Source organism: Lactuca sativa, chromosome 3 (genome assembly GCF_002870075.4).
Source record: "Lactuca sativa cultivar Salinas chromosome 3, Lsat_Salinas_v11, whole genome shotgun sequence".
Taxonomy (NCBI): domain Eukaryota; kingdom Viridiplantae; phylum Streptophyta; class Magnoliopsida; order Asterales; family Asteraceae; genus Lactuca; species Lactuca sativa.
In genome coordinates this window covers 68932960-68946469 of record NC_056625.2, presented here as the reverse complement: position 1 = coordinate 68946469, position 13510 = coordinate 68932960, and the positions used below count along the sequence as shown (strand labels likewise).

General features: G+C 28.9%; 1 pseudogene; it reads right to left on the bottom strand.

The window, feature by feature from the left end:
* Window positions 1–4399, bottom strand: part of LOC111888348 (lysine-specific demethylase JMJ29-like) — a 65133-nt pseudogene extending 60734 nt beyond the window's left edge.
* Window positions 4400–13510: the final 9111 nt, after the last annotated feature.

Here is a 13510-nt window from a genome sequence, read left to right as displayed (position 1 = left end):
AATAAATTGTATAAAGAGAAAAATTAATGAAAATGTAATATATCATTGTATTGAATGGTAGAATGGAATTTGGGAAGGAATGGAATGGAATGGTTCATTCCATTCCATCCAACGAAACAAAACCTAAGCATAAACACAAGGAATCATACCTCTGCAAGTTTGTGCCCACTCTTTACAAGTTTCCACCTTTCCTTATCCAAACATAGCACTTTAATATCTCCATCATCATATAACAAAATTAGTTAAAAAAACAGGGTCAACAGGAAAAACAAGTCAAAAGTTGACAAAGTGTATTCAAATGAATACAACCTCCTAAATAGTTATTATTAATAAAATTAGATAGCTATTTTGATCATATGTAGTCATGTCTAAGTTTCAAAATTTTTAAGAGGGAGTAGTGGATTGCACCTGAAGTAGATTGCAGATTTGCAGTGGTAGCGGGATTTCTCCGGGTTGGCTTCAACGGTGGTCTTCTGGTGGTGGCTGGTGGTCACTGAAAAACAACACATCAGTAAAAAAAACCAAATCAAAGCATCCTTACCTGTTCTGTGGGAAGTGGCCACCGGATTTTGGGGGTGTTCAACGGTGGCCACCGCAAGAATGTCAACCAGAAATTAGCCACCACAAAAATATTAATTTATCCAATAATATTAAAATCTTAATTAATCAGGTTTTTATGATATAATCCTGGAAAGAAGAGAAATTTTATGATATTCTTGCCTTAAATGCACTTAGTAATTTTATGATATTCTTGCCTTAAATGCCTGGAATCTGACTGCACGGATTCTTTAAACTCCTGGAACAAATGAATTATACTTTCTACTTTCAGTACAATATACAAACATAACCCAAAACATGATAATGATAATGATAATAGAAGAAAAGATACCATACCTGTAGCTTTGGGTAGATTTGTGACATGGAAATTCATCCCCACAACATCAAGCCCTGATGATCCCTATTATTTCCAAATGAAGCAATTTAATGCACTTTGAAAGAGTATAATAACTAGTGGTAAGTTATTAAACTTTAGATTTCTGACTTGATGGGCACATCCAACAGGTATTAAGACAGCATCTCCAAGCTTTTGGATAAAACTCCATGCTTCAATCCCTGATCACAACCAAAAAAATAAAGCACATTCAGAGATTTTATATCAGTGAGAAAGGTGATACATAACACGCCTTGTAAATGCATACTAACCAAAATCTTCCTTGAGCTTCCTTTTATGGTCCATGGTTAAGTAAAATGTTTGATCATGAATTGGGTGTATAACCTGGACCAAAGAAAATACAATTGAACAATTTAAAAAATTACTATGTAGGATTGTGATGCTACACATAAAAGAATTTCAACTAAAAGTAAGGATTAATACCTGCTGCAGTGGAAGACAGAAGGAATGTCTAAACTCTCTGAAATGTTTTTTGAGATATTCTTCGAGTTTAGGAGTATCTTCCCTCCTAAATATGTCCAACAAAGCACCTCCATCTCCTAAATCAGATCCATCCACACAAGTACTTGAAGTATCATCCTAGTTATCACCTTCTTCACTATCAGAAGATATCACATGTTTCTTGCGCTTCTTTTTCTTTCGTTTATTTCCATCTGGTCCCTCAACTCTTTGATTTGAACCCTTTCTCTTCCTCTTATCTTTTTTATCAATGTCAAACTCAACTCCTTCACAGCTTTCCTTCTTCAATAAATATGGTTCTGATTGATTACTAGTAGTTTATGCCCTTCTTGTTTCTTCGACCCAACAACTTGCTCAGAAGTAGCATCTTTCGTGTTATCAACATAAAGTTCCTTCTGATCCTGAGCATTGTGCAACTTTTTTTAATTCATTTATCCTTTTACAATGTTCAGAGTCGAGGGTCACAGTTGCAGTATGAGTCAGCACATTCACCTGCATGTCACTAGAAAAAATATTAACGAATGAAAATATATAAAACCCAGAACAGATTGGGTGTGAAAAACAGAGAATATATCTCTTTGAAATATCTCTTCACAAGAAAAGCTAACATGACAGGTTCAATTTTTGCAAAATGGTTTTATTTTGAAATACCAAAATGTTTAGATCGGGGTTTTGTCTTCTTTAAATAAAGCTAGAGATGATTTTATATTGCAAATCAAAAACAGGCATTGCAAATTTATGTTTAACTCGGATAGTAAATATACAGCTACTTCATAAAGTTCACTTCACTTTACTTTTCTAATTAGTGGTTCTTTTTTCCATGGTGAGTCCAAGAAGTACTTCATAAAGTTCACTTCACTTTACTATACTAGGAGAGAAGTTCATATCAATAGAAATAGAAAATGTTCTCCCAAGCTTGTATGAACTATATACATCCACCAATCACCTCAGAACACTAGATGACTAGAAAAATAAATAAAATATGTAAAATATAAAAGTACTTATCCAAGCTCACACCAATCCAAATAGTTAATAGCAGCCTCATCTGAGAGTTGTTTTGTTTGGAATTTGAAGCCCAACGAAAAGCACACCACATGACCATGGGTTCCCAGCTCAACCCAAGTGTAGTTTCAAGAACATTACTGATAATCACAGGCTCCCCTTTTGACCAATGCCACTGGAAATGCTTTAAATCTCCATGTTGAATGTCTATTGCACGTGGACAATACAAGTAATTTTCTCTAGAATTTTCACGGGAAGCAGCTTTTCGTAATTGCTGATCACCACCATCTAAAGAACATGTGCACCATTTCTCAGGCATATCCCTCATATCTTCCTCCAGTTTGTGCATATTTAAGAGCTTTTGTGCTTTTTCTAGCAATTCTGAAACACTGTCAAGTGACTTTATGTGCATCAACTCTAAAATCCCACGACCACAACCACCCATGCTTTTTGGAGGGCAAAGAATTCTGCCATCAACCAAAGAATTCCAGTCGTGAGTTTGCTTTTCCTTCGGTGCAGGATGTTCAACAGCCTTCTCAACATAACATGTCTTTTTCCATGCCTTCCTTAATCCCTTAGGGTTGCCATGTAAGTACTCAGGCCCTGGATCTTTAGGTTCAATGATAACTTCTTCTTTGTTACCTTGAGGGTTGCCATCTCGCAATTCCCAGCAACATTGAAGGCAAAGGTTATAATGACAAGAAGGGCAGCTTCTATGCAAGTCAAAAATTGATGTTTTACAGCAGTCACTGCATATATCAGGGAACAATCAAAACAGGAATACATCAGCCAAGAAACAAAATCCTCAAAGACTTGTACAATCATTGAAATGACATACCAGTGAATTTGCTTATCCAAGCTGCACTCTACCTTCTTCAATTGTACCTCCAATATAGAAGATCCTGCCCAAGTAATAAAGTCAGGAAAACCTACATAAAGTATGGCTGATTACCATTTATCCATTCATATTGAGTTCAAGGTCAAAGATTCAAGTTCGTGTCATCCATTATGAGATCATCTATAGAAATTAAGTTAAAATGATGAACCCATAAGAATGAAATAGGCATCATCATTAATCAAGAATCATATATATGGCATCAATGATTTAGATTAGCTACAATGTGAACTAGAAGGTCTACATTTTAAATAAAGAAAGAAAAATGAGATAAACAACAAAAAATACCTTGAATTCTAGACTCTATTGCTATCTCTTTCATGTGCTGCTCATTTACATGCTTCAAGAACGGAAAAAGCACATGTAGGATGTAAATAGAATATTGAACTTTCTGATCATCATTAGGTTTGAAATCAATCTCTCTTTGACCTAAAACCAACAACAAATTCAGTATTAAATTTCTTATCTGGTTGAGAGTAAGAACATCAACAAAAGATGAGCTACAGGAACCAACTATATTGTACACATTTCGCAAGCAATTTATAGAGTTGTTGTTGCCTTGGCAAACAGGGCAACACTTAGCAAACATTTCCTCTGTCATGTTAGGGTACCTATAGAACAGAATAAACAAAGAGAGAAAGATGAAAACTGCCAGTGATTTAACTACAGTCTGCTTAAAAGACAATTTTCTACAATTGGGCATCAAGTTAGTAAGTTACGGAAGCATGCTTCTACAAAGGTCGATAATGGCTACTTGTTGCACCAACAAAAAAAATGTAGCAACGCTGAAGTTTAGTTACAGAGTCTCCACGTCCTAATTCTTTAGAAACTCCATAACCTATATATGTTTTAGGACCCATGTATGGCTTCAAAGATTTTTCAGGCACCTTGACAGCAAGATTAAGGTAGCCATCACAAGGATGTGTATATTCTTTGAAGGGCAAGGAAGTGATGAATTCAACACCATGACATGGCAACCGTTCTTCAAATGAATTTGATGGAGGCCAGTCTTTCAGCTTTAGGATCTGAGGCCACCCTTCAGTGTCATATATACCGTCCGTATACCAAGTAAAAAACTTTTGAAGATTAACATCAACCTGCATGTCATGAGAAAAGTTGATTAGGCATGTACTATATCTCAATGTAGTATTAACTTAAAGGCAAACAACAAGTAAACCCAAATCCTATATAAATGGGGTAAGAGGGAGGTAAGATGTATACAGTCCTATTTTCACCCAAGGGTAGATAGAATGCTTTCACAGATGACCTCTGGCATATGAAACGTGAGCTCACAAGGATGAATAGAGGGTAGAAAGAAAAAAGCACATACAAAGAAATAAAGTTGAATGAAAATAACGAGACAACAATAATGAGGAAAATCACTCCCTAATTTTTTTTTGTATTATTGCATTCAGTATCTTGTCCCACACAGCATGTCCACCACACTATCCTTATTTCCAAAACTTCAATCTTTCTCTCATGTTCCTTCTTAATCAGACAAAGTCAACACATTTAGCCTAACTGTTATACCTCTAGATCCCAAATTCCCTGTATGTTGAAGTGACTTAATTTTTTCAACTTTAATCGCTACAGACTAGGGTTTTTTTTAGTAATTCAACATATATTACATTTACAACTATGTACGCGTATAGAAATGACGCGGCATTGAAGAACCCTAGCTAGGATAGAAAAGAAAAAGTCATAGAAGAAGGTCTGGATGAGCATTAAATGTTGGATGATTGATTGAAGATTTAGGGTTCGGTTTACCTGGCAGCGGGGGTGGGAGGACGAGGAGATGAATTGCGGAAGAGTAATGGGAAATATCAAATGTTTTTCTATTTCTCAGACAAACTTGGGGTAGCTTATGGAATCAATGGGCACTGATTGAAGATTTATGGTTCGTCCCATCTTTTTCTTGAAACCTATCATCATATTTCTTGGAAATAAGATTGACTTCTAGTGAACCTCTAATTTATGGAATCATTTGAAGTTTTCTCAACAGAGAAACGTTATTCAACAGAAAAGGGAGAATGGGGATGAAATATCGAGAGAGAGAGAGAGAGAGAGAGAGAGAATACAAATGGTAGAGAATGAGCGACCATCAACTTACCTGATGGGAGGAGCAACGAAGACAACTTGCACGTTGATTTGTGGAGGAGGAAAGGCTACCTATACCTTAAACGATGCTTGAGTCGGACCTAGATAGGGCTTCACTAGTTCATAGATGGCGACATGGATAACTCGTAAAGCCCTTAATCTCCTTGTAAGTTTGACATAGGCATAATGTAACGATCCCTAAATCATATTATTGTCAGCGTGAGGAGTCGTAAATGGTTGGCTTTTAAACGAAGGCTTTTAAAATTGATCAGTCGTCGCAGTCTCGGTGAGGTGAGATTAGCTCGAGGTCGCCAGTGGGAAGAGTTGAGCGGAGGTCTCCGGAGGTAAGAGGTGAGCGGAAGTGAGCAGATATAACGAACTTTGCAGAGAGCATCCTTTTGAAAAAACCCTTGATCCCTTACGATTTTGTTATAAGATGAACAGTACGCATAGTCTGAGGCTAGAGGATGCAACGATAATTGGAGGCGACGGATGTGGGTGAGGGCCGGGGTGGAGGCGAGGGAAAAGAAGGCGCGGGTTTAAAAAATTTGGGATTTCATTTTCCCTTCAAAGAGAACCATGTTTCATAAAAAAAATATAAAACGACATTCACAGAGGACGCACTTGTGCCCTCCGTGTTTTTTATTTTTTACATTAGACACTAATTTAAGGGCGCGTATAATGCGTGACCTAAATCCTTAAATGTTTTGAAGAGATGACACTTTTTTAATGTCACTCTCTTTTGTGTAACATAAATCAACGAGTGTCATTGTTTGCGCGTCGTAAAAGGCTCTTTTTCTTGTAGTGTATATATATTGAGTATGAGTAGCTGAATTTAGTAACTCCTATTTAGCTAGATGAAACTTTGACTTATAGTTTAGCTAATTTATTATGGATTTGATTAGTTGGTATTGTGCTTGTGTATGATTCTTAATACCTAGCATCCTAAGATTTGATTCTTTAGTTACTTGAATTCATGTTCTGTGTAGCTTAGTGATAATTAAATTACATGAGCTTGAAATGGTGGACGGTGACCCGGTAATAGGTTGTAGCAACGACGACCAGATGGTGGTTGAACGTGATGTTGGTGTGTAATGTTGTCAGAGTCAAGTGGCGACGGTGGAGGCGCTGAGACAGTCAAAAATGATGCCAAGAGAGAGAAGGTAGAGATTTGGTTTGATGGCGGCTGTTGTGTAGAGGAGATTAGGGTAACTGCGTGTAATACTGTAAAATACATGTAGGTATTTAGGTTGTGAATGGTTGGTGGACTTCTAGGGCGTCAATTGAGAAAAGGAGACACTGTGATTTTTTTGGTGAGTATCGATCGATTCTGAAGCGATTAGGAAGGAGACGCAAAGAAAAGGGGTTCGATTTCCTTCTGATAGCGGCTGTTGTGTCTAGTGTTGTGTGCTAGAGAAGATTAGGGTAACATCGAAGATAAGGTAATACCGTGTATGTATACAACGATGTGATTATAAGCTTAATATTATTGTACATGAGCTAATATGTATTGTATCTCTTAATATTCAAGAAACATGCAATATGTTTAATAATATATATATATATATATATATATATATATATATATATATATATATATATATATATATATATATATATATATATATAAAATGTGAATTTCAAGTATTGATGTGTGACCAAATTATAACCATTACAATTAGAGAAAGAAAGTATCTTGAAGTACATGTTATTAATATGGACTAAGATTCGCTATATTATTACACTGAATTAATTATAAGGACAATATGATATTTTATTGATTGAGAGAGAGAGAGAGAGAGAGAGAGAGAGAGAGAGAGAGAGAGAGAGAGAGAGAGAGAGGAGAGAGAGAGAGAGAGAGAGAGAGAGAGAGAGAGAGAGAGAGAAGAGAGAGAGAGAGAGAGAGAGAGAGAGCGAGAGAGAGAGAGAGAGAGGAGATGAAAATTATTTACATTTTAGGCAAATAAATCAAACTAGTTTATAAAAATCAATCAAATTTCGTATTTTATTCCACATATTCAAATATAATCAAATGTTTTTAGAATACGAAGTCATTAAACATATGAAATTTTCATTTTTAAATAATTTAATTTCATTCAAAACAAAGAAAAAATAATTAACATTTTAAAGAATACTTGTTCATATATTAGACATTAGCAACTTATTCTTTAAGAAAATATATTACAATATAACTATGAATATAAAAAATAAAAGTCGTTCTTATAGCATAAAACAATAATTTTATAATATAAAATACAAATATATACAATATTTTAAAGTATTTACACAACTTTTGATACTACATTCTTTAATAATCGGTTGTTATATATATATATATATATATAATATATTATATATATAGATATATATATATATATATATATATATATATATATATATATATATATATATATATATTATATATATATATATATATATATATACATTCTTTATATAGCACTCTATAACATTCTTGATGAATATAAAAAAAATTACACTAAATTCTTTAATAATTTGTTTGATCAAATTGAAATAAGAAAAAATTATATTAGTCATCACTATTCATTGTTTTGTAACACCTCTCTTCATCCTTGAATAACAAACACTACCTGCAATAATATAAATAAAAAGTGAAACACTTGAAAAAAATACAACAATTATTAACAATTAGGTATAACTTATGTAATTTATTATTTGACAATCATTTAAAAATTAGATTTGTAAACTGTTTAAAAAAATATCAAAATGTCTATTTAGCAGCGGCATAGCTACATTATGTGAAGGTGGGTCGCAGGCCTTTTTTTTTTTTTTTTTTTTTTTTCTTTTTAATACAATAATTCTATATAAAAAACATAAGGAACTACTTTATTTTTACCGAAAGACCTATATTTTCATACTTTTTTCCATATCATTTATATAAGGAACCACGTCGATTTTGATCTAGATTTGTCATTGCTATTTAGTACGACCTAATGTGAGAAATATTATATAAATATATTGTTATCGTAACACTATACATTAAAATTAAAACCACAATTCCATATTTTATTGATAAATTCTTATCTACTCTAATAAATAAATGTTTTTTTGCTACGTGTCCTCTTCTCTTTCATTTGGACACATGATATTTTCTAGAATTTTAAAATTTTCTATTTTCCACTTCTTATTTTATTGTATTTTTCATTTTATTATATTAAAATTTCACATTTAATATGTAAGGTATATATGTAAGGTATTTATTAGAAAATGATTTATATATATGTAATGTATTCAATACATTAAAGTCTTATTAATTTTAATACTTCATAAATTTTCTCATTTTTTATATAAATTCAAACTTTTCAAATTGTTAAAATTTCATATTTAATTTTTTTTAAAATAAACTCATGTAATACATGGGTCTCACACCTAGTGAAATAATAATTAAAAGAAAAATAGACATTTACATTAAATATAAACAAGCGAAACAAAAAATTAACTTGCACCCATTTTCTTCAAATAAACAACGTCAATCTTATTTTGCATTTTAACGACTTTGCCCTTATTTTAAGATTATTATAGCATATTTCATTTTGATGAAAATATGGAAACCGTTTATATATTCAAACAAAAATCTAATTCATTGCAAATATATAACGTATATAGTTAATAGAAATTGGTTATTTCTAATTCTCTCTATCTATCTCTGTCTCTCTCTCTCTTTCTTTCTTTTTCTCTCTCTCTCTCTCTCTCTCTCTCTCTCTCTCTATATATATATATATATATATATATATATATATATATATATATATATATATATATATATATATATATATATATATATACTAGACGAATATTCATGCGTTGTGCAGAATACAATAATATATTTGAAATATTAAGAAATATATGTTTTTTAAATATATCAATGAAATTGTTGTTAGCTCTTATATAATAAATCTTATAATAAGTTGGTATAAATATTTTTTAATTATATGAAAATATTGACATCTTTCAAAATTCTATAATATCAGTTGTCTCAATTGCCTCTACCTGCGGGTTACTCATTAATAAAATTAAATATAATATATAGTTTAATGATATTTATAATTGTTGTTATGATTAATTAATTTTTGAAAGTTTATTTATTTAACATTTTAATTTCTATCATTGTAAATATTTAAAATATCAAACATGATTTTTGTTTTTAAAGGTAACAATATATTTTTTGTATATAATGTTACTTTTAATTATTGTTGTTGTACGTTATTTAAAATAATGTATTTGAAAACTCTTAATTATTTTAAACTGGTTTCAAAAACTTAACTTTTCTAAAATTTAACTTATGAATATTGTTAGTTTCATTAATTGTAATTATTTAAAAAAAACAAACACTGTTTTTGTTTTTAAAGATAACGTTATATTTTTTTTTATATAATGTTACTTTTAACTATTCTTATTGTAAGTTATTTTTAAGCTACTTATTTGAAAATTCTTAATAATATAAAAAAATAGTTTCATAGTCATTTTTGTTATTTTAGGATTACAGTTTAGGTTTAATATTATAATTTATAACTTGTAACTATTTATAAAATAGTCTCTCGATTTTTTCAAGTTTAACTGAAATTTTGATCTAAGTTATTCGTTAACATTACATTGAAATTAATAATTTAACTATTTTGCATAAAATTTTAATTTTAAAGGTAACAATATTGCTTTGAACTATTATCATTGTAAGTTATTTAAAACATCAAACATTATTTTTGTATTTAAAGGTAACAATATTGCTTTGAACTATTATCATTGTAAGTTATTTGTAGGATACCTAATTAGAAATCATTAATGTTTATGAAAATAGTTTTAGGAAATATTTTAATTGATTTGGGATTACAATTTAGTTTTTACATATAACACTATGATTTATAACTTATAACTATTTACAAAATAGTTAATGGATTTTCTTTAAGTTTTATTGAAATTTACATGTAAGTTAAGATTTTAACACTGTATTTAAATTTTCACTTTAAGTATTTTATACATATTCAAAAGTTATAACTTTAACTTGACAATTTAACAAATAACATATCAAAACAAAGTAAAAGTAAAATATGTTAATTTAATATTCAGGTTTAGTTAATTTTAGGATTACAGTTAGTGTTCTACACCTATTTAACATTATTAATCAATGTATAATTATTAATAGTAATAAATTGAAAAGTAATGAGAGTTTCAAATACATGTGGTAAAAAGAAAAATACACCTTTCAGATTTACATAGAAAATTTAAAATACTCACGACTTTTAGTTAGTTACTTTTTTGAAGTGATACAAAACAAACGATAATATTTAGCATATCTAATTATATATTATCCACATCATGGTATATAACATATGATCGTTAACATTTATAAGATCTAATATATATATATATATATATATATATATATATATATATATATATATATATATATATATATATATATATATATATATATATATATATATTAACGATTAAAGTACAACTTACAACAATTGTATTAAAAGAATCCAAAATCAAGAAAAATATAAAAATAATTAGTATTCTATTATATATATATATATATATATATATATATATATATATATATATATATATATATATATATATATGAGAAAAGTTAATAGGTGGTTGTTATGTATCTAATATTAGGTATAGAATCATCAAAAACTAAATAGTTTTAACTAAATACAATCAATTCTCTCTACCAACTTTTTTGTATCCTCTATTAGACGATATGATAAGATTTGTACATATTTTTATGGGGTTTTAAATATTTAATTTTGCACAACAAACCATGTAAAAGAATACATTATCAACTACCTATAACCTTCATATTCAAATTTAATATAGAAAACTACAGTGAAAGATTGAAATTGTTCATTAAAACATAATAAACTTCTTCCCATAACACATCAAAAAGAACCATGCAAGTATACATATGGTAGGTGTCAAAGAAAGTTATGAAGCCTACTAGAGGTCTAATATAAACAACACATTCAAAATACATAGATGTTGGGAATAAATTATTAAATCAGAAATAATATAAGCTCAAAAGCAAAAGAAAGAAACTAACAATGAAAAAAAATGTGTTTTTTAATCAAAAAATGAAGTCATTTTTTATGGTTCTATACCTAATATTATATACATGACAACCACATATTCATATGAGAACACTTTTTAATGTGAGAACACTACTTTATGTTACTATTCTACTATGAATTTTGTATATACAACGATATGACATTGTTCATTCACAAATATATGAACAATCACACATTAATATTCACATTAAAATTTTGTATGTACAACTTTATGATATTATTTATCACCGAATATATGAACAATCACATATTTAACATTCACATTAGAATTTATTAAATTACTACATATATTTATAAATTTTATAGTAGAATAGCAATATAAAATTGAATATATTCATATTATAATAACTACAATACAATACATATTAAATTCATAGTAGAATAGTAACATAAAGTAGTGTTCTCACGTTCTCACATTAAATAGTGTTCTCATTTGAACTTAACCATATATATATATATATATATATATATATATATATATATATATATATATATATATATATATATATATATATATATATATATATATATATATATATATATATATATATATATATATATATATATATATATATATATATATTGAAAACTTCTTGGAAGCTTTTACTTTTATATGAAAAGTTGAGGCGTACAAGGGACAAATATGGAAAAAAGCAAAAATAAAGCACATCATTGAAGAATCGCCATTTGATAGAAAAAATACAAGGAGTTTAGTAATGGAAAAGTCTTATTTTGATCGAGAAGATATGGGCTATTTGGATGTTGTTTTTGGAAGTTTTATAGCTTGGACAAGATTTGTTGAAAATCATTACAATTTCAAGATATTCGATGATGTTAGGACGCCAAATTTTGTAGAATGGGCACAACATATGACATCATATCAAGACATAAAAGTTGTGATCTTGCGGAGAAAACACTCATGAATTTCAATATGATAATTCAACAAAACAAGTAACCAAGAGCCGTTTTAAGCTATATTGATAACATACTCGTGGACTTCTATATGAGGCTTCAAATTCATAGATCACCAAGTCTTGTTTGTAATTAGACTTTATATTTATTTCTTGTTTAAACATTATAGAAGGTTATTGTTCATGTATTTCCTTTTATATTGAAATATATATATATATATATATATATATATATATATATATATATATATATATATATATATATATATATGTTCAAATGTTTCTAACATCTATTATATCCTAGAATTCCTTAATAAGAATTTAATAAAATTAAATTATTATTTAATCAAATAAAGATAGATATTAAATGATTTTCATAATTATATGTGTTTAAAATGATATCCATAATTATAATTTCTTTTTTATAGAAACTAATTAAATTCGTCGTTAATGTCAGCAATAATATTCTTTCATAATGAATTTGTATCTAGAAGAATGAGATTATATTCAAGTAGAATAAGAATGTATTCTAGTAGAATACACTTTCGTTCTTCATATTGCATTCAACATTATTATATTTTAAGTAAGTGTGTCCTGAAACAAAACATTAATCCATACATAAAAACCTAGATGCGAATTTATTCTGAAAGAATGTGATTGCTGACATTAATGATGAATTTAATTAATTTTCATAAGATGAGGAGTATAATTATGGATATCATTTAATATACATACAAATATAGAAATAATTTAATATTTATCTTTATTTAATTAAATAATTATTTTATTTTACTAAATTCCTATTGGTGCATTCTAGCACACAATATTTTGAAACTTATATATATATATATATATATATATATATATATATATATATATATATATATATATATATATATATATATAAACTTTTCGTTACCAAATTCATAAGAAAGATTTACATAGACGTTGCGGGTAACCGAGCAACAAGCTGTGTCGCAACCCCTTTTTCGATGACATATACTAGTTGTGTATCCATGCAATGCGAAGAGACACAAATCATTGTTGAAAACCAAAATCTAAACCGGTGCATTAGACC